The sequence below is a fragment of the Chrysochloris asiatica genome, unplaced genomic scaffold, assembly GCF_000296735.1.
Source record: "Chrysochloris asiatica unplaced genomic scaffold, ChrAsi1.0 scaffold00038, whole genome shotgun sequence".
Taxonomy (NCBI): domain Eukaryota; kingdom Metazoa; phylum Chordata; class Mammalia; order Afrosoricida; family Chrysochloridae; genus Chrysochloris; species Chrysochloris asiatica.
This window is the reverse complement of record NW_006408556.1, coordinates 16,910,466-16,931,767: the sequence shown is the minus strand read 5'-3', so window position 1 is coordinate 16,931,767 and position 21,302 is coordinate 16,910,466. Positions and strand designations below refer to the sequence as shown.

The 21,302-nt window shown below is 39.4% G+C and overlaps 1 protein-coding gene across 1 annotated transcript in view; it reads left to right on the top strand.

The window, feature by feature from the left end:
• SUPT3H (suppressor of Ty 3 homolog (S. cerevisiae)) overlaps positions 1–21,302 on the top strand; it is a 597,109-nt gene that overhangs the window by 400,210 nt on the left and 175,597 nt on the right. The window lies entirely within an intron of this gene.

Here is a 21,302-nt window from a genome sequence, read left to right as displayed (position 1 = left end):
CTAGGTAGCTAAAGTCTGATCCTCAGAGCCTATGGTTTGGACGGTCAACAACGCTTGGGCCCACAGGGGCTTGACCTCCTGACCAGGTCTGCACGGTGTGCATCAGATTCTTTCTCTGTATTTGTTTGAGACACTGTCTTGTTTCATTTTGTAGCTGAAATTGTCCGTTTTCTCGAGACATGGTGGTGTTGTGTTTATGTTTGGTTGGTGAGTGTACATGAGTGTGTTCTCAGGCACTCACCACCTGTGGTAGAGACTGAAAATGTGAACACAGTTAATTCTCTGTTCACTGTGTAGCATAGTTCAGGGTACCTTCAGAAGCAGGGGTGCTATGCCACGCACCTAACCCCAGGCAGACCAGAGACAGCAGGAGGAGTGTCTGAGTTGGTAGGGACTGGCCACGTCCCCATCTACAAGGAAGGCATAGGTACAAGAGAGAACTGCCCCCTTGGTGCCAGCTTCCAGCCCACAGGCCACCATATCAACAGCCTCTTGCAAAAGCTCTAGCTAGCCACACCACGCCAGGTCGGCCCACAATCTTCATTTTTCTTCTGTCTCATGGCTTCTGTTCTGCTTCCTCTTCCAGCCAGCATTCAGTCCACCTCTCTGTCCTATCCTCTGATGCTCAGGGTCTAGGATCACCATCTGTATCTCTCCCACTCAGTCTCTCATGTCTTTGTTGCAGAGGGTCAGCTTAGTGCATCCGCTTACTCTGCCATCTTGTCCTAGACTGCTTCCTGCCTTCTCTTAATGGTTACTGCATCATTCAATATTTTGCCCATAGAATCCTTCAGTATTGCAGCTTACAGCTTGAAATTAGGAAGAAGGTAGGTACGCTAGAAACAGTTCAGTAAAAAATGAAACAACTTTCATTCTATAATACTTTATACTCCTTTTGTGATAGCATCTGTGATTAGAAAAGTGATGCCAAATAAATTCAAACATTGGATAAACACTTGGAAGATACATGATGGTAAATCTAAGTGTAGCTACAAAATCATGTTGTTGTTAAGTGCTGTTGAGTTGCTTCCGACTCATAGCAACCCTGAGGCTGTAAATCTTTGTGGTAGGAAAATCTATCTGTCTCCCTTGGAGTGGCTGGTGGGTTTGAACTGCATGTTGTTGTTAAGTACCCTCAAGTCAATTCTAAGTCATAGCAACCCTGTATAGGGTTTCTGAGGCGCATCTGGTGTGTTTGAACCACCAGTCTTGTGGTTAGCAATCCAGTGTGGCTAAATTCCTATGTATCTGCTTACAATTGGAATTTGGTGTAGAAATCTCCTACAGTCATGGTCATTAGTGTCAGAAAACAGTGAATTTATACCCTATAGAATGAGATCAAGTTATTGGAATATCTCACATTGACTACCAGCTCTCAGTAAAATGACTCAGAAAATGTAGTCTTATCTTTAGAAGGCCCTGCTCCTGAAAATTCAAAATATTTGTCCACTTATATTTCATTAAATAACTTACTCATTTTCAGAACTTATTTCTAGACTGTGCATAGCTTATGTTTTAGATTTTACAGTTCTGTAAAAATAAACTTCATTTTTCTATCAGAATCGCAATGAATATTCCAGGTAGACTTTTTCAGAGTATTTAAATTGTACGGGTCTCCAGAGCTGCATCATGTAAAAGAAATGTCCAGTGAACTCTTTGGGTGATTCGACTTGATCCTATAGGAAGTTTTGTATGTGAATAAGTTTTATTATGTACTCACTTGGTATTGCAAACATTGATCACACTTGGCTGCTAAACAAAATGTTGAGAATCACAGTCTACTCAGCGATACCTCAGAAGAAAGGCTTGGTTATCTCCCTCCCCACCCTCCCCTCCCAAAAAGAAAGAAAAATCAGCCATTGAAAATCCTATGGAACGCTGTTTTATTCTGACATGCAAGGGTGGCTGTGAGTCAGAACGGACTTAGCAACCTGCTTAAGTTTTGTTACTGAAATCAGTGATATAGTGGAAAGAACACTGGGTTTGAAGTAGGAATGTTAACTCTTTCTAGCAATGTGTTTTACTTACCTTGATTTAAAAGCCACAGAACATGTCATCCCAGTGCTAACAAGAGTTGAACCTGCTTAGGTTCTGAGATTAGAAATGATAAGACATGTTTAGGGTGGTGAGGTTGGGTGAAGCAGACACCGGAACTGCCTTGACTATTTATGCAAATTTTCTGTGACTCTAAAGTAATTTGAAAATAAAACCTTTTTTTTAAAAAAAAGCCAGTATGTCAGCAGGCCTCCGTTTCCTCATTTATAAACTGGAGATGGCTACTAAGAGCTGGTCTTCCTACCTCACATAGTTGTTGAAAGGATCAAAGTGTTGCTGTTCTCTGGTATGACACCTCCCCACTTGGCTTCACCCTGTTTTCCACCTCTGATCTTCCCTTTCTCTTGCTGCCAAAATTGTCCTTTGCTTCTCTAATGCTCTTGTGGTTACTTTTTTTGAGGTGTGACACTGCCTCGCATCACCGGGTTGCTAAAACAATACTCCTTTCTTCATCTCTTTGAAATCCATCCCACACCCTCTGAGGCATGCCTTATTTAAGATTTCTTTACTTAAGAACTGGGTCTAATGGCCACTGACATTTAATCAAATAACAGTTTTAATACATGTACTCATGAGTAAAAGCTGATTAAAATTTGGGCACTGGCATCTAAGAGGATGGGAATTTCCATCATCAAATATCTTAACAGAAACCATTTTGTTAAATGACCATAATTAGAGGTTTTGCATTGATGATTCCAGGGGATTTTGCTTCTTCTTTGAAGCCCAAGAGGCAGTTTCATGTTCAAGCTACTTGGAATACCTATACCAAGTCTAAGTACAGCTAAGTCCTTCAGGAGATAAACCCCTGCAGGATTTTATCACTCAGAGGGTTTGAACCCACAAGTACTTTTAAGATGATTTCTATTTCTTGGTGATTGTTTTAATTAGTTAACCTGAACCGGATCCACTGCCATCGAGTCTATTCCAACTTATAATGACCCTATGTAGGATTTCTGAGATGGTAAATCTTTACGGAAGTAATCAGCCTCGTAGGCAGCCTCGTGTTTCTCCCACTTAATATTGTAGACATTTCTGAATATGTAGACATTGCTGTTTTTTCCTGTTAGGTGTTTAGGAATTTTCATTTATAACATTGAAAATGAAAGCAGTTTTGACTGCTGTGATCCTGTTGTAGTCTCTGGCTGGTATTTGATCAAGTCTTTCTTTCTCTGGGTTTCCTCAGTGACTAAATCTTGGCATACTCAGGAAATCATCTTGTTCCTTTTGTTTGCTGTTAACTCGTGCTTTCAGCTAGATCAGTCTCTGTGGCAGATGTCTGTTGATGAACTTGTTCATTTCTGACTCATGAAAACAACTCAGCTGATGATGAGAAAATATATGTCAGCTTTAAAATGATTAAGCCTATTCTCTCTGGGGTGTAAACAGTCTAATTTGGTTAGGTTTGTTTTCTCATCTTCACTCAGTGGTCTCCAGTTGTAAAACGGTGTTTCTCCTCTGTTAACACATTCTTGTGAGAATTGTTCTCCCTTCATATCTTCACTGGTACATAAACATCCTAGACCTCATTATTCATCTTTTTATAGTTTCATTTTCTTTTTTTTTAATTTTTCAAGTGTGTGTGATTCAGATTTATTGTTAAACATTTGTAAAAAATATCCTCACTATTTTGAAGTTTATTTGCAGCAGTATTTTCCTTCCATTGAAAATTCCTAAATGAATAATTGTTGTTGTTATTAAGTGTCATAGAGGCAGTTCCCACTCGTAGCAACCCTGTATAGGATTCCGGAGGAGCAGCTGGTGAGCTTGAACTACCAACCTTGAGGTTCAAGCTGACTTTACAGTCCAGTGCATTATCCTGCAGTACCACACCAGGATGAGTAATAATTACATCATCCTAATAGAGAACCTTCTTGATTAGGATATTGAAGGGTCACCTTGTAAAATGTGTTCATATTTTGAAGTATTTTATAAACTATGATATTGAAATGATCACCATAAATGAAAAGGAGTGAAGGCTGTAAAATGGTCATTCAAATCTATCCTTGAGCCAGCTATCTCTGCTACTCCTGACCCTCTCAGGCAAGACCAGTCGAGTTTTCAGCTAGGGAGGAGGATTCTGATCAGTGTGTTGATCAACAGACCTTGATGTTGGGACTGAGAATGGCTTGATAGAAATGACATGATATAATACTGCATTTTTAAGACATTTTCCATCCTGATGTGTGGGGATTGGTAGTTCCTTCAGTATCTTGCTCGTCTGTGAGTCTCATATGTGAAATCAGGAATAGATACATCGCTTGTTCCTTGAGGTGCAAGCAGCCTAGTGGTTTCCAAACACCATCATGTAATTTTATGTGTCTTCCCTGAAAAATAACCTTGCAGAGATGGAGGAAAATTGGAGGACTCTAAGGCTCCTTCTATCACCTCTATTAAACCATCTCTATTTTAAACAGTTTCACTTATGAAGATTCTAAGATTCCTTTCAAATTATTCTTTTGTATTGTATAAGTATCCACATATATTTATATATCTTATTTAAATATACCAATTGCATGTATTTATACGTGTATTTGAAATGTGCATCCACACATGTATCAGAGCCCCCTGTGTAGTAAAAGGACATAGATTGAAGAGTAAGGAAGGCAGCCCTGATTTCACATTGCAGTTCAGTGTACTTGGGCAAGTTACCAAACATATCTAAGCCAGAGCTTCATCATCTTTAAAGTAGGATTCACATCTACCAATTGAGATTATTGAAAAAATGAACAATGATCATCTAATGGATCTAGCGTGGCACCTTGACACCTAGTGATAAGTCCACCACGGTGAGTCTCCTTCCTTTGGAATAATGGGTCTCTACTGAGGAAGGTTTTCTCCCCAGGGGACATACGGCGATATCTGGAAACATTTTTGGTTTTCATAACCCAGGGAGTGATGGCTGGATGCTGGTAAGCATCCTACAGTGCACCCGACAGTCTCCACAGCAAAGAATTATTTGGCTCCAAAGTGAGAAGGCCTGCTGTGGGTGGTGGTGTTCATTGCGACTGAGTGGATTCCAGCTCGTGCTCCTGAGGGTTTTTAAGGCTGTGATCTTTCAGAAACAGATCACTAGGCCTACCTTCTGAGCACCTCTGGGTGGGTTCAAACCAACAACCTTTTGGCTAGGAGTGGAATGCTTAACCATGTGCTCCACCCAGGGATTCCAGCTTAGCATTGAATAAATAGACAGATGGTCTCTGCTCTCTGGAAGCTTGCATTCTAGTTGGGAAGAGGCAGACACTAAACAAATAAATATAGAATACTATTATGGCAGGTGATGATAAGAGTGTGAAGAAAAATGAAACCAGGTAAGGGATAGAGAGAGATTTCAGGGAGCTGCTGTTTTATATGCAGTGGTCATCAATAGCCTCTTTGATAAGGAGACCTCTGAATAGAGACTTAGAGTGTGATGGAATAAATCAGACACAAATGTGGGGTAAAATATCCCAGACAGAGGCACAGTAAATGCAAAGGCCCTGGGGTAGGAATGTATTTGGCATTTTCAAGAAAGAAGGAGGCTTGATGATGCATGGAGGGGATTGTAATCATGGCAATGAAACGTTATACAATAGGATGAATGTAAACCTAATGTTCTCCCATGTAAACTATCACATAATTCACAATAAAATATTAAAAAAAAGACTACAGAAAGTTAAATCTGAGTTAAAATATAATCTACTTTATATTGATAATGTTTTTCCTTTCAACAGAAAAATATTAATGATTGAAGAGCTGATGAATGAAGCCACTTAATTCTTTAATAAATATGATTTTGATCATTGCAAAAAAAGAAAGAAGGAGGCCAGTAGAGCTGACTGAGTACATAAGAAGAGTGTTAGGAAGTGCAGTCAGAGAAGTCATGAGATGAAGCAAAATGTGCATCAGTTGTTGCTTGGAAAACTAATCTGCTCTGTAGACCTTCACCCAATTCACAATAAAAAGATCGGAAAATAAAAATGGTTCATTTCAGATATTTAAAGGCAAAGCTGACAGGACTTGCTTAGAGAGAAATGATCGGTGAACAGAGATAGAATTTTATTTTTCACGTAAAAAAAAAAAAAAGTGCTTTTTAAAATAAAACTCAGAGAATCACATAGTAGCAACAAATGGGGGCATCAAAGCACCTGTCCAGAGACCCACATATCCATGAGTAGAATGGTCGGAGCCAGAGTACACTGACAGGCTTCCGTCTTCGTAAGCTTGTATTTCATGGTGTCAGACTGTCAGACAATGTAAGTCGAGCCAGGTGCCTTTGAGTGTGCATGTTTGGCTGCTTGAACATTTGATTTGGGGTAAAACAAAATAAAAAGATCAATGGTTTTAACTCAAGTTCTAAAGAAAAATATGAACTGTTGTTCAATAATGGTTTTGTGTACATATGAGAATTTTGCAGGCAGTGTTCTAAAATTTCACCCTAAACAAACAGGACAAAACAATAGATGCCACCAAGTCAATTCTGACTAAATAGCATCCACAGATGTGTCCGACTAGAACTGTACCCATAGGGTTTTCAGTGGCTGATTTTTTTGGAAATAGATCCCTAAGCCTTCTGAGGTGTCTCTGGATGGTCTTGAACCTCCAACTGAGCAATTTTTCACTGTGTCCTTGTAAGTTTTGCTAGACCATAATCTGGATATTATGTTAGCCTATGAGAATTTTGAGGAATGTTGTACAGAATGCTTTAAGAGCAGACACATATTAACCTAGTATGTTCACTTTTTGATAATCAGCCAACCAAAAGCCACAGAAAAGGGTTGCAGTATCCTCAGTCAGGAAAATAAAAAAGGGATCAATCTTCTACTATTACTTTACATGAACTAGTTTGGATAGAAATTCACATAATTTTTTCATATTATTTGCCAACTTAATTATTCCAGAGCATAGTTACAACTTTAGGAAAACACTCGTGAAAGTTAGTACTAACAGTAACCATGTGGATTTCCAGCTATCCATTGGCGTTAGGTTGGATGGTACTAGATCATTTTTTGAAAATGCTCAGGGAGCATACATATTATCCCAGGGTAACAAGTATTTTCTTTTGTATAATTTTCTCCCAGTACTATTGTAATAATTCAGATTTTAAAAATTCATATGGATATTACATAATTTTTCAATGTACTATTTTAATTGACACGCAATGAGTATTTTTCATTATATAACTAGTTCATGGTAGTTTAAAACCACCCCAGTAGTTTAAAAACAGAAAAGAAAAATGATTATACTCACATTAATGAAGCTATAGACCAAGAAAATCCAATATTTGAAAATTCTTATTTTTCCCCCAATATTGAAACCCTATTTCCAGTATTTTAGAACTCTCAATGTTTTAAACTAACATCACAAACATCCTTTTGTAGCATCCTGCTATGGCACTGTAGGATAAACACTGGACTGATAACAATAAGGTTGGACAATTCAAACCTACCAGTTGCTCCTTGGAAACCCTATACAGGGTCCTTGTAAGTTGGAACTGACTTGATGGCACTCAGCAACAACAATGCTTTGGACTTTATTTTCATCACAAAATTTCTTTTCAGTTCTTTGAATGTTCTCCAAGATTCTAAAGCTATTCCTTTAGAAAACTTAATATGCTTTCTGTAATACATTCTTAATACCCTGACTTTGCGAAATTGGTACTCTGTGGAAGCCATTTTGGAAGAACGAATTATCATTTGTGGAAACCTATAATTTTTAGGCCGTGAAATGTAAAATATACTGTATTTTTATTCCATTCTATAATTCAAAGAAAATCCTGGGTCAAGTATAAATGGACTTCTGATCTCACCATTTGTCCATCAGGATTTGGAGTTGGCCCTGTAAATTGCAGTAACACTTCCTCCTTCCTGCGTCTTTTTTAGCTGAGAACACATACCCTGGTCTGTGCTGTTTTTTTGTTATCTGTGCTTCTTGGGTAATTAACTACTCTGGTTCTTTTTCTGTGTGTGACATTTTATGACCTCCTGTGAGTAAGGCAAATTTTAGCCCAAGAGGGTAAAGCAGTGCTTTATTCATTCATTCATTCAGTTAAAAGTATTTGCCAACATATATTAGATGACCAATACAGTATTTGAAGGGGTTGCAAAAGAACATAGGACCCTTCTTCTCACAAGACTAAACTGTTTTTGTCAACTTTATTTACTTACTTGGTTTTGTTAATTTGGCTTAAATTTCTTTGCTTTCAAAAAATCTTTTGTTTCTCCTGATTATAACTCATTGTAAAACAATGAAAAAAAAACCATCAGTAAAACATGTAACTGATAAACTAATAATACCCCATGACCCAACCCTCAAACGCAAATACTATTAACATTATAATGTATAAGGGAGATTTAAAAAGCTTGTGGGAAAAACAGAATTAAAAGGTAAAGGACTTTTTCCACAAATGTATTTGAAGTCCCCTCAGATAGACTTCCAGATTTATTTTCCTCTGTATATGTGTGTAAAAATAAATGCAATGAGGCTGCAAATATTCTAGTTCACATTCGACTTTTTGAGGTTAATAATCTCTTTCCCAAAGCATTTGCAATCTTTGAGAAAAAAGAGTGCACATTGAACAGACATTGAACAGAGAGCAGGGATTGTTGTTTTGTGTCGTGGAGTCGGTTCCGACTCATAGCGATCCTGCATAGGGTTTCCGAAGTTGTAAATCTTTACGGGAGCAGAAAGTCTCATCTTTCTCCTGCGGAACAGCTGGTAGTTTCAAACTGCTGACCGTGAGGTTAGCAGCCCGATTCATAACCACTATGCTACCAGAGCGCCTTAGAGCAGGAGTATGATACTGTTATTGTATGCTATTGACTCCTATCTTACTCATAGTGATCTGATAGGATAGAGAAGAACTTTCCCGTGGAGTTTCTTAGGCTATAATATTTATAAGAGCAGATTTCCAGGTCTTTTCTCCCATGGAGCTACTGGTGGGTTTGAACTGCCAACCTTTTACTTATTAGCCAAGCACTTAACCGTTGGACCACCAGGACTCCTGTGTTACTTCTGTTAAAGTGCCATCTCATTGTTCCAATTCATAGCAACCCTGTATAGGGTTTCTGAGGAGCAGTTGGTGGGTTTGAACTGCCGACCTTGCAGTTAGCAATTCAGTACTTATCCTGCAGCACCATATCAGGATGTTTTCCAGAGGGAGAAATCAACATGAGCTAGGGTTTTCAGGAAAAAAAAAACACACACACACACTTCTTGGAGGAGGTAGGACCTATTGCGGGCCTTGAAAAAATGGAAATGTTTACATTACCAGGGGTTCAGAGAGAAGTGGCTAGCATCTTGGGGGTGGAGAACAGGGAGGCAGTGGTGAGACAGGTGTGATGAAGAGTAGAGGACAGTACAACATGACAGGTGTGATGAAGAGTGGCTGGACTAAAGCCAAGAACATAGGTTATAGCGAGAACAATGTGTGTCTGGGTAGAATGGGCCAGATTATCTTTAGAATCTAGGCATTTGAACTTGAATTTGATAATACTAGCCATTTGTTCAGAGTTCTGGTGTGATACTGTAGGATAATGCGCAAGGCCAGTGGTTCAGACTCACCAGCTGCTCCTTGGAAACCCTATACAGGTTCACTGTGAGTCAGAACTGACTCCACGGCACTTAACAGCAACAACAGCCATTTGTTTACGTTTAAAAGACAGAGGCATGAAAGTGGTATGGGAATGAAGGAGGGAATGTTGTCATGAAGTCTCACTACGTGTCTGGACCTTTTTCCTAGGTTATTTAAAGTAAATGTAGCTAGGCTGGGTTGTGGGAGGAAAAACCAACTGGAATCTACTGCAGGTATTCAGATCACAATGATGACCTTTGCAGTGGGTGGAACAGAAACGGTAATCCAACTTGCATTTTTAAAGACGCTTGTTTGACCTTTTGAGTCAGGGAATCTACTAAATTACAAGGTGACGCAGAAAGCAGAATGAATACTCATTGGAGTACAAAGTTACCACTGTGACTATATAGGTAAATCTTGAGACTCTTTTGGATTTAGCTGTTTTCCCTCCAACACATCAGGGATATGGTTGTGAGTTTCTTTAGCATTCTGTGGGCCTTACTGATCTGTCCATGGGTATTCTGCGCTCAACTGCAAAATTGGCAGTTCAGACGTACCAGTCACTCCTCGGAAACCCTATATAGGGTTGCTATGAGTTGGAACCAGCTTAGCAACAGCATACATTAGCATGCATAAACATTCCACAGTTTATATGTTGTCATGTTGTTGAAAGCTGCCACCAGCCACTCCATTTGCTATTCAAGTTCAGCAACCAGGTGCATCTAACTTGAGATGTTGTTAGGTGCCCTCGAGTTGGTTTCCTAACAAAATGACAAAGTGTCATCCAATTCTACACCTTTCTCTTAATGTTACTGCCAGCCCATTGTTGCAGCCACTGTGTCATTCCATAGCGTTGAGGGTCTTCCTCTTTTTCACTGATACTATTTCACGAAGCATGATGTCATTCTCAAGAGACTGGTCCCCCTGATAACATGTCCTAAGGAAGCAAGACAAAGTCTTTCCATCTTTGCTTCTAACGAGTGTTTTAGCTGTACTTCTTCCAAGACAAATTTGTTTGTTCTTCTGGCAATCCACAGTACATTCAATATTTCTTGCCAACATAAGGTAGTTGAGAGATTAACCATTGGCATTTTGCCTTTCCCATACAGAAAGGGCTTTTGCATTTCAATTGTAAAACCTCTAAGAATAATCAAAATAAGATTTTTTTAAAAAAATCTGAAGTAGAAGTGAGAGCAGATAAGCTTTCATCTTAGTTTTAAAATTATGTTCTGTGATTCTGTGTTGCTGAAGAAAGATAACTGTCATATGTCTTGAGAAACCGCCAAGAGATATGCCAGCACATAGCTTCTATAGCCTTTAAGTATGCTTTAGTGAAAGCATGCGGAGAATTTAAATGAAACTGCATGCAGCATAAGCAATTCAGCTGCTTACCTTAAAAAGTATAAGTTAAGGGAAATTGTGAATGTCATTGCTGAAAGTGATTTTCAGAGATGCAAGCAACTTCAAGTATGTTGATCAAAGTCATAACTTTTCACTGAAAATTCAATTTAACAAGCTATCTATACTGAGAGTCTGTTGTGTTCAAGGTACTGAACCAACAAATAAATTACATGAGGTACTGCATTTGTAGGAATATTTATTTGCTTCCCTGATTTCATTTCAGTAAGATCCAGAAACTGAGTTCATTCGGCAGGGCATTCTGCTTTGTAAAGTCTCTAGACAATAACCAGAAAAGACTAAGACTTCTTGGTATGAAAGCAGTGCCTAGTAGCAAGACGATTCTCTTTTTGCCTTTTGAAGAAGTTATTGCAGTTGAATTTTAAGATGGTTTGTTTGGAAAAATTTTGGAGTACTACTTTCTAAAGCAATTTTCCATGCATGCTCCTATATTGTACTACCTTGCTTGTCAGTAGGGTTCAGTTACAGAAGAACCTCTGTGTATGTTACAGATTTTGTGAGTGTTCATGAGCACTGTTGTGACACCTAAAGAAACCAAGGAGTGGGCAGAATTGACATACAGTGCAGAAAATGAACTTGATTTGCAAATACAAGAGCATGACTAATCTCAAAATGACCTTCCATTCGTGAGGCAATCTGAGATCAGGAGGACATTGTGCAGTTTGAGAATGTTCAGTATGAATAAACACTGTGATTAACCTATGATGACTACTCCGGGATTTTTATTTTGGAGTTCAATGTTTTCAGTGTTCTATCTGTCTGAAGTGTTTTTCCAGTCGAGTATCTTCACCATGATAATGTCAGATGAATTTTCAACTCCCTTTAAAGTGCCTCTTTTAAAATTAAGTTGGCATTCAAATACTTGGTTCAGAGAACCTAGAATGTAAAGGGAGTACAAACATCTTTACAGAAATGTAGTTTAGATTACTGATTCTTTCCTGAGAAACTGTGTTGTGTGTGCCATAACCTCTGATAGGTCATTTAGGATCAAAGTTTGACATCTAGCTTTCCCTCTTTTTAGCTATTTGCTTTGAAAGTGATTTCACTTATTTAAGTCTTGGTGCCCTCAACTGTAAAATGGAGTTATTCTTAAGGCTCCTGTGAGGATCAGTTGGGTTCCTGTTACATACATTACATATGACGAAGCCTTTACATGTTGCTAACTCCTATGTAAATAATCCCATTGCCATGTAGTCGATTCCAGCTCATGACTCTAGTCATTGCTATTCTGATTATACTGCTTTTCTCAGGCTTATGATTATTTTCCCCTTGCATCTTTTTCTGGATATTCCTTATAGAACAGGGCATAGAAAAAGACAGCCATTGTGCATGTAAGTCGGTTTGGAATGGATGATCTGAATAGAGGCAGAGGAGAAAGTGGAATTAGGTCATCCCAGAAAATAAAAGCCTAAAGACATCAAACAACATATTGCATTAGGCAAATCTGCTGCACAAGTCCTTTTTAAAGTGTTGAAAAGTAAAAGCAAAGATGTCAGCTTGAGGACTAAGGTGCGCCCAACCCAAGTCATGGTATTTTCAATAACGTCATATGCATGTGAAAGCCAGACAGTGAATAAGGAAGTCCGTAGAAGAATTGATGTTTTTGAGTTTTGGTGTTGGAGGAGAATATTGAAAGTGCCATGGGCTGCCAAAAGAACCAACAGATCTGTGTTGGAAGAAGTGCAGCCAGAGTGCTCCTTGGAGGTCAGGATGGGCAAACTTCGTCTCTCATACTTTGGACATTGTCAGGAGGGACCGGTCACTGGAGAAGGATATCATGTTTGGTAAGGTGGAGGGTCAGAGAAAATGGGGAAGACCCCTAGCGAGATGGATTGCAAAATGGCAGCATCAATGGGCTCAAGCGTGGCAACCATTGTGAGGTTGGCCTAGGACTGGGCAGTGTTTTCTTCCATTGTACATAGGGTCGCTATGAGTTGGTACCAACTCGATGGCACCTAACAACAACAAACTTGTTTACTAATTGGTCAGTGCTTGAAAACATATGGATCTTTGCCTTAAAAGGGGGCATTATTAGTTCAGTGACAGAACTCTTGGCTTCAGTGTTGGAGAGCTGAATTCAATGCAGTAGCTTCCCAGTCCGTTTACTTCATACACAGTCACCTGCCATCTGTCAGTGGAGGCTTGCATGTTGCTGTGATGCTGAACTGCTTTCAGCAGAGCTTCCAGACTAAGACAAACTAAAAGGAGATGCCTGGCAATCTGTATCCAAAAATCAACCAATGAAAACTCTGTGGGTCACAACAGTCTAGTCCACAACTGCTCCTGGGGATAGTACAGGACTGGGCAGCCTTTCATTCTGTTGTGCTTGAAATCACCATACGGCGGGGCTAACTTGACGTCATTGAACAACAGCATGGCTTAGAAAATACCTACCCTCTGTGAAACGCATAAAACTTGATCCTAGTCTTAGGTTGGAGTCCTGGTATGGTGCTGTAGGATAAACACTCAACTGCAAGGTTGAGGTCACTTCCAACTCACCAGTCACTCTGTGGAAACCCTAAATAGGGTCTCTATGAGTTGGAAACAACTTGATAGCACTTAACAACAACAATAGTCTTAGATCAATCAGTCAAGGATTTAAATGCATTACTTTTGCCTTTTTCCATCCATCCATCCATCTGGTAAGTTAGCTAGTCAGCAAATGTGTATTGATGTCCAAATAAGTCCAAGGTAAGCATCGCCCTGATGCTGAGGTTCTAGAAGTGACTGAGATGGTAATCCACGACCTTCACTGCCTTCTCTACTAGTCATCACCATTGTTTAGGCACGGGGGGTAATATCATCAGAGGTTGGTTGGATAATTTGGATCTATTTTTTGTAGACCAAAATTTGCCTCTTCCTTTTACTTTCTTGAACAGTGGGGGAAAGAGAGGAATAAACAGAAGTCAGCATGGTGAGCATGTTTCAGTCACCCTCAAGTGCTAGTTAGTGTTAAGAATCGGTGGCAGCGTTGGGTTCACTTCACCATGCACTAGCATGCGGGCACTGTCTCATGTAATAGTCAAGGACATTATTAGTAGCACGTGTGCGTCCCACGCTCATCACTTCATGGCCCACGTAGAAAATGATAATGCTGCTATGACACAGCAAGATAAATGGACAAGGCCACTCACAAGTAGATGCCAGCAGTCAAGAGAGCTGGGAAAAGCACACTTTGCAGCCCAACCAGAAACAGCCCCACTGGTAAATTCTGGACTAGGTTATGCTGCCTTTGTTGACCCAGGGCCTTGCTAATTTATTTTTATCAAGAACAGTTCATTTTAATTATAGTAACTACATGGTAAGACTATATATAGAAGTCCTGACGTGACACTGAGGATAAATAACGTACTGTTAAATGCAAGGTCAGTGGTTCAGACCCACCAGCTGCTCCTGGTATGGTGCTGCGGGCTAATGTGCTGAACTGCAAGGTTGGTTTAAACCTCAGGGTCAGTGGTTCAAGCTCACCAGCTGCTCCTCAGAAACCCTTTAGAAGGTCACTATGAGTCAAAACCAACTCGGCAGCACTTAACAACAACAACAGCGTATATAGAAGTCCTGGTGTGGTACTGAGGATAAGCACTGGACCACTAAATGCAGGGTCAGTGGTTCAAACCCACCAACTGCTCCTCGGAAACCCTATGTAGGTTGCTATGAGTCAGAACTGACTTGATGGCACTTAACAACAACAATAAAGGAGAAAGTTTGAGTAAAAAATTACTGTAGATTGAAGACCTTTTTATAATAAAAACAGGCTGGTTTGGGGCATGGGAGTCCTGAGTTTCAGTTCTAGCTTGGTCACATTTGGCAAATCACTTCTCTCTGAATCTCAATGTCTTTATCTTTAAAATGATGGGGATTAAATAAAATTAACTTTAAGCTACCCACTAGCTCTAATATGCCATGATTTAATATTGCCCATAAATCTCTGCTGTTGATCCAACCCCTTTGTTGTGAGCTAGGCACTGGATAAGTATCATCCCATGCATACTCAAGGGTCAGTCAAATGTCACTGCTCAGATGCTGAAGGAATTACAAACAAGCTAGAACGCTTAATAAAGTACAGAGAATAGGCATTAGAGAGGGTGTCTAAAATAAATGAATCTAGCTGTAATAATTAGAAGTCCTTCAGATGTTTCTGGTTGTTGGTGACGGTTGTGTGTCACTGAGTTGCTTCCGACTCACATCAACCCTGTATAGGATTTCCAAGGAGTAGCTGGTGGGTTTGAACCATCAACACTGAGTTTAGCAGACAATTATTGGTATTGTGATTCGAAATCTCTAAAGGAGCTAAACATCTCACTTTAAAGCTGGCAAACCTGTCAACTTTGCCCTCTCGAGCTTCCATTTCCAGAAACACCTGTTACAAATACATTTACCATCTAAGTGTATATATGCAAGATACATTGTTATTGTCTAAAATTGTAGGACAAGTTAGTATTAAAAACCCCTTTAAATCTTTCTTTTCCCCGCCATAATTATCTGTAAGCCCTTTCTGCCAATACATGTTGGGTGGATGAACTGCCTGACGGAAGAGTAGCCGAGAAGACATGTAGGCGTGCTTAGATAACCTACATTAGGCCAACAGTCATTTCCCTTACTCATAGAAGAAAATGCTGTTGTTGTTGTTAAGTGCTGTTGAGTCTCTTCTGCTGTATAGCAACACTGTATGGGGTTTTCAAGGGGTAGCTTAAAAGTTAATGGTGGGTTTGAACCACTGATCTTAAGGTTAGCAGCTAAGTGCTTTTCCTACAGCATCACACCAGCAGAATAAAAGGGTTAGCATTTATTCATTCAATACATGTTTACTGCTCATTTATTTACCATGTGTCAGATCTTTTTCTAAAAGCTGGAAACCCAAACCTGAGAAGCCCCTGCTATTTAGTCAGAATTATATTCATGCACATTTGTTTATATGCTTTAGTACACACACACACACACGTATATTTGAATGATAGTACATTATTCTTAGAGATTTTCTTAAACATACCTATAATAATTAAGGAGTCCTGGTGTGGCGCTGTGGGTTAATGCACCAGACTGAAAAGCCATTTGAACTGCATGGTTGGTGGTTCAAGCTCACCAGCTGCTCCTCAGAAACCCTATACAGGGTTGCTATGGGTCATAACCAACTCAACGACACTTCACAACAACAACATAGTAACTAAGGAGCTCTGATGGTACAGTGGTCAAGCTCTCAGCAGCACACTGAAAGGTTAGTGTTTCAAACCCACTAGCTGCTCTGTGAGAGAAATATGTGTCAATTAGCTCCAGTAATGATTACAACTGTGGAATCTTTATATAATATAACATAATGTGGAATCTTTATATAATATTATATAATATGATATATTATTGGCAGCCCGACTCAAAACCACTACACTCCCAGAGCGCCATATATATACTTCTAGGTATGGATCTCTGGTAGCGTAGTGGTTACGAATCGGGCTGAGAACCTCAGGGACAGCAGTTCGAAACTACCAGCTGTTCCGCGGGAGAAAGATGAGGCTTTCTGCTCCCATAAAGATTTACAGCCTCGGAAACCCTGTACAGGGTCGCTATAAGTCAGAACTGACTCCACGTCACATAACAACATACTTCTAGGTATATAAAAATTCACTCAGTAATAAACCCATATATCCTTAAGGAATTGTGGTGTTTCTGATACATATAAAAAAGGACACACACTTGTTTACACATTAAGTAAAAAAGTATTGTTATAGTCTACTGGTGATTGGAAGAGGGGGAAAGGCAACAATGAAGAAATGGGCTGAGTTCTACCACATTCCACAGGCTTCTGTCGACCTGGAAATGAGAGAGAGAAAATGGGAAGGGCTGGTTGGTCCAAAGTATGATGAGACCTTGGGACTCCTGGCCCCATGGACAAGGACATAACCACAGAGGGCTAGAGCTGAGAGTGAAGCATCCAGCTGATATGAAATGAACAGAGCACACCCAAACTGACAGATAGTACCCATTCAACCTAGCTTTGATCGCTTGATGATCAGAACTCGACTAGAGAAAGATTAAAAAAAAAGAAAAATTGTGATAAAGAAGACAAGTGTAAATTGCTACAATTTGATGAATTTGACCTATACTTATGGAAGTAAGTAGCTCAAAGTACCAACTGAGAGGGAAGGAGTCTTCACATGAAGTATCAATGCTATCCCCTCTGTATACAAGGTTGATAAAGACGGGCAACTTAGAAATTGGTTACCTAAAATAGGAGGGCTATAAAGGCACAAAGTGACTGATTTACAAGTTTTCAAGAGGGAGTTTAGTTTCAGAGTGTACAGAGGAAGGTAGAATCCCCACTGAATAGTTTTCATCTTGTCTAGACAGGTCTAGTGAAAGAAGATGGGGATAAGATTCTAATCATTCAATAGTGAGTAATTGTTATCATGACTAATTGCGATTGTCACAATTATAAAGGTAGAAGTTTTGTAACAAAAAGAGGGGAGTAGTTAATCCAGCGTTCTTGGAACAAAGTTCCATCAAGGGCGTAGAGCATGAGCAGAATGTGGGACCCTATCCAGAGAAGCAGTGACACCAAAGATGGAGGCAGAGATGATGACATGGAGAGATAGAGCAGCTGAGAACTCCAGACTCATGGAAAGAGAAAGGCTGTGTGCTGGCGGCCAGGAGGCAGGCATGCAGAATGTGCCCCTTGGTTGTTTAAATGATTATATATTCCCAAGAGCTTTTGTGTGTATTCCCTCCTCCCTGCTCCCCCCCAAAAAAGAGGGAATAGAAGCAAAATACTGTTGAATGATGATGCGTGGAGGAGATTGTAATTATTGTAATAAAACAATGAGTGTAAAACTGATGTTCTTCCATGTAAACTATCACTCAATTCACAATAAAAACTTTAAAATAAGAGAAACCATCTTAAAAAATAATAAAAAAGTATTGCTACAAAATAACAGGAGCCTTTATTAAACAAAAATATGAAAATGTGAAGCTTTTCTTTCTCAATAGATCCTCCATCTAGGACTATATACTCCACCTAGGTCTATGTAGTTGTGAAGGGGGTGTTTCCAGATGGATTGGCAGAGGCAGCAGCAATGGGCTCAAGTGTAGCAATGATTGTGAGGAGAGCACAGGACTGGGTAATATTTCATTCTGTTGTGCATAGGGTTGCTATGAGTTGGCACATAACAACTAACTTTTCTTGGTGTGGTGCTCTAGGATAAGCACTGGACCACATGGTCAGTTTGAACTGCAAGGTCAGTGGTTCAAATTCACCAGCTGCTCCTCAGAAACCCACCCTATAAAGCATCTCTATGAGTTGGAACTCAATGACACGTAAGAACAACATCTACAACAACAACCCTTTTTCAAATAATTCTGTGCTCTCCAATTTCTGTTGTTAGGTGTTGTCAAGTCATTCCAACCCATAGTGACTTGTATACTACAATAAAACACCACCCAGTCCTGTGCCATCCTCACAATTGCTGCTCTGCTTGAGCCCATTTCTGCTGCCGCTGTACCAGCCCATCTCATTGGAAGTCTCCCTATTTTTGGCTGACCCTCCACTTTACTTCTTCTCCAGGGCAGGGACTCCCTTCTAATAATATGTCTGAAGTATGAGAAATGTAAGTCTGGTCATCTTGGCTTCTAAGGAGCACTCTGATTGTACTTCTCCCAACACAGATGTATTTGTTCTTCTAAAAACCCATGCTACCTGTAATATTCTTCTCCAGTACCATAACTCACATGCATCAGTTCTCTGTGTTCTTTTTTTACTTATTCACCTTCCACATGCATATGAGAATACTGAAAATACTATGGCTTGGTCCAGGTTCACATTAGTCCTCAAACTGACATTTTTGCTCTTCAACACTTTAAAGAGGTTATGTGCAGCACATTTACTTAATGCAATACGTTCTTTGTTTTCTTGACTGCTGCTTCCTTGAGTGTTGGTAGTGGATCCAAGCAAAATGAAGTCCTTGACATCTTTAATCTTTTCTCCATTTATCATGATGTTATTTATTTGTCTAGTGGTGAGGAATTTTGTTTTCTTTACATTGAGATGCAACCCATACCAAAGGATGTGATCTTTGGTCCTTATCAGTAAGTATTTTAAATCCTCTTCACTTTCAGCAAGCAAGGTTGTGTCATCTGCATATCACAGGTTGTTAATTTCCCTCCAGTCCTGATGCCATGTTCTTTTTCAAATAATCCAGCTTCTCAGATTATTTACTTAGCATACAGATTAAATAAATATGGTGAAAGAATACAACCCTGGAAAGCTCCTTTCCTGATTTTTAAACCATTCAATGCACACTTGTTCTGTTCGAAAAACTGCCTATTGGTCGATGCACAGGTTACTCATGAAAACATTTCAGTGTTCTGGAATACTCAATCTCTGTAATGTGGTCCATAGTTTGTCATGATCCACACGGTAGAAAGCCTTTGCTTAGTCAATAAAGCACAGGTGTAAGCATCTTTTGTTTTCTCTGCTTTCAGCCAAGATCTATCCGATGTCAGCGATGTTAGCCCTCATTTCACATCCTCATCTGAATCCAGTTTGAACATCTGACAGTTCTCTGTCAATGTACTGTTGTAGTCATCTTTGAATTTTACCTTTAGCAGAATTTTACTTGTATGTGACATTAATGATATTGTCCGATTATTTCCTCTCTTTGGAATGGGTCACCCATTCCAAATATGAATCTCTTCGAATCAATTTTCCAGGTAGCTCTTCAATTTATGCCACCTTAAAATGGCAGTTTGGGTGTCTGTGATGGGCTCAGATCCTGTTCCATTGAAATGTTTTTTGAGTTTGAGAAACAAAACAAGTCTGAAGGGGCAAGATCAGGGCTATTGGGTATATGGCGTAAGGTTTCCCAACAAAATTCTTATAAGACAGCACTTGCTATCCTCGAAAAGTGATCAAGTGTGTTGTCGTGATGGAAAAAATTCCTCAGCACAGCATTTCTGACCTTTTCCTCACCAATGCAGTTTTTTAATTTTCTTAGTTTCTTCCTAATAACCCACCTTAATTGTCCTGTTTCCTTTGAGAATATATATCAAGAATACCCCTTTGGAATAATACACTCACAAAAAGTCACCATAATCAAGTTGACGTCTCTGCCTTGAATTTAACTGGTCCAGCTGATCCCTTAAGAAGCCACTGTTTTGATTGGAGCTTTTCTGAAGACATCCTAACAAGAGTATGACAAGTGTATTCCTGAGACAACTTATTTGTTGCCATCCACTGACTCCAGAGACATATTTAAACATGTTTTGTTGGGGATAAGCCCATGCATGTATGAACTGGAACCCTAGTAGCAATAGGCTTTGATTTACCCTCATATAAGTATATGCTTGCTTGTACATGCTCAAAAAGAGGTCACTTGTATATAGAGGATCTGAGCAAGGGATGTCTGGTTTTGTTTCTTCCTGCCCAAGTGTGTGTGCCTATGAGTATGTTTGTGTGGGAGGGAAAGAAGGAAAGAAATGAGGGAGGGCAGATGAGATAGAAGAAGAAACCACAGTAAACTTTTCCCTTTACTTTACCGTCCCATCTGCACTGTTCTGCAGATGTAGTGATCTACACCATTATTCATCCTGTTACCTGACATGTCACTGTACTGAAGTTGACCATTCACTCAAGTCAAACAACAGCAAAAAATAATCTCCACTTAAAAAAATACACACACAAAAATAATCTGAAGATACTAGAGGAAGTGGTACTTATGTGCTCCAACAACCATGATAAAGTTAACTTCTTGAAAATCCTTCCAAATTTGAAAAAAATAAAAAGGTGAAATCTCAGGGATTTTTTTTTTTTTTTTTCCCTTTACTGACTAGAAATTCATTCCAAGAAGTACCAGCCTGTCTCATTTCAAAATGCTTGCCTTGCCAAGGAAGCGGAAGCGGTCATATTCTTTCCCACCAAACTCTGGGTGAATGATAATTATCCTACCTCTTGTGGGACAATGAGGCAGCAAACATCTGCTATACTGACTCCAAAAACCCACGAAGGAAACTATACCAAACTATGAATCATACCTGGACTCAGATTAAAGAATTTGTGTTGTGTTTACCTTATTCTTTCTTATTTTTTTTTTGCCATTTAAAATTCTGGATCTGTTACCTCTGGCTCCATATTCTAACTCTGGGGAGATGTATGGATTCTATTAGAGAACTCTTGCTTGAACACATAAAAAAATCACAGCTTTTAGGCAGATAATAGTGGTTAATAACATTTTTTCTGTCTGGTTTATTATTATACCTTCATGGTTTTCTTTAAAAGGATGATACAGGTAAGAAA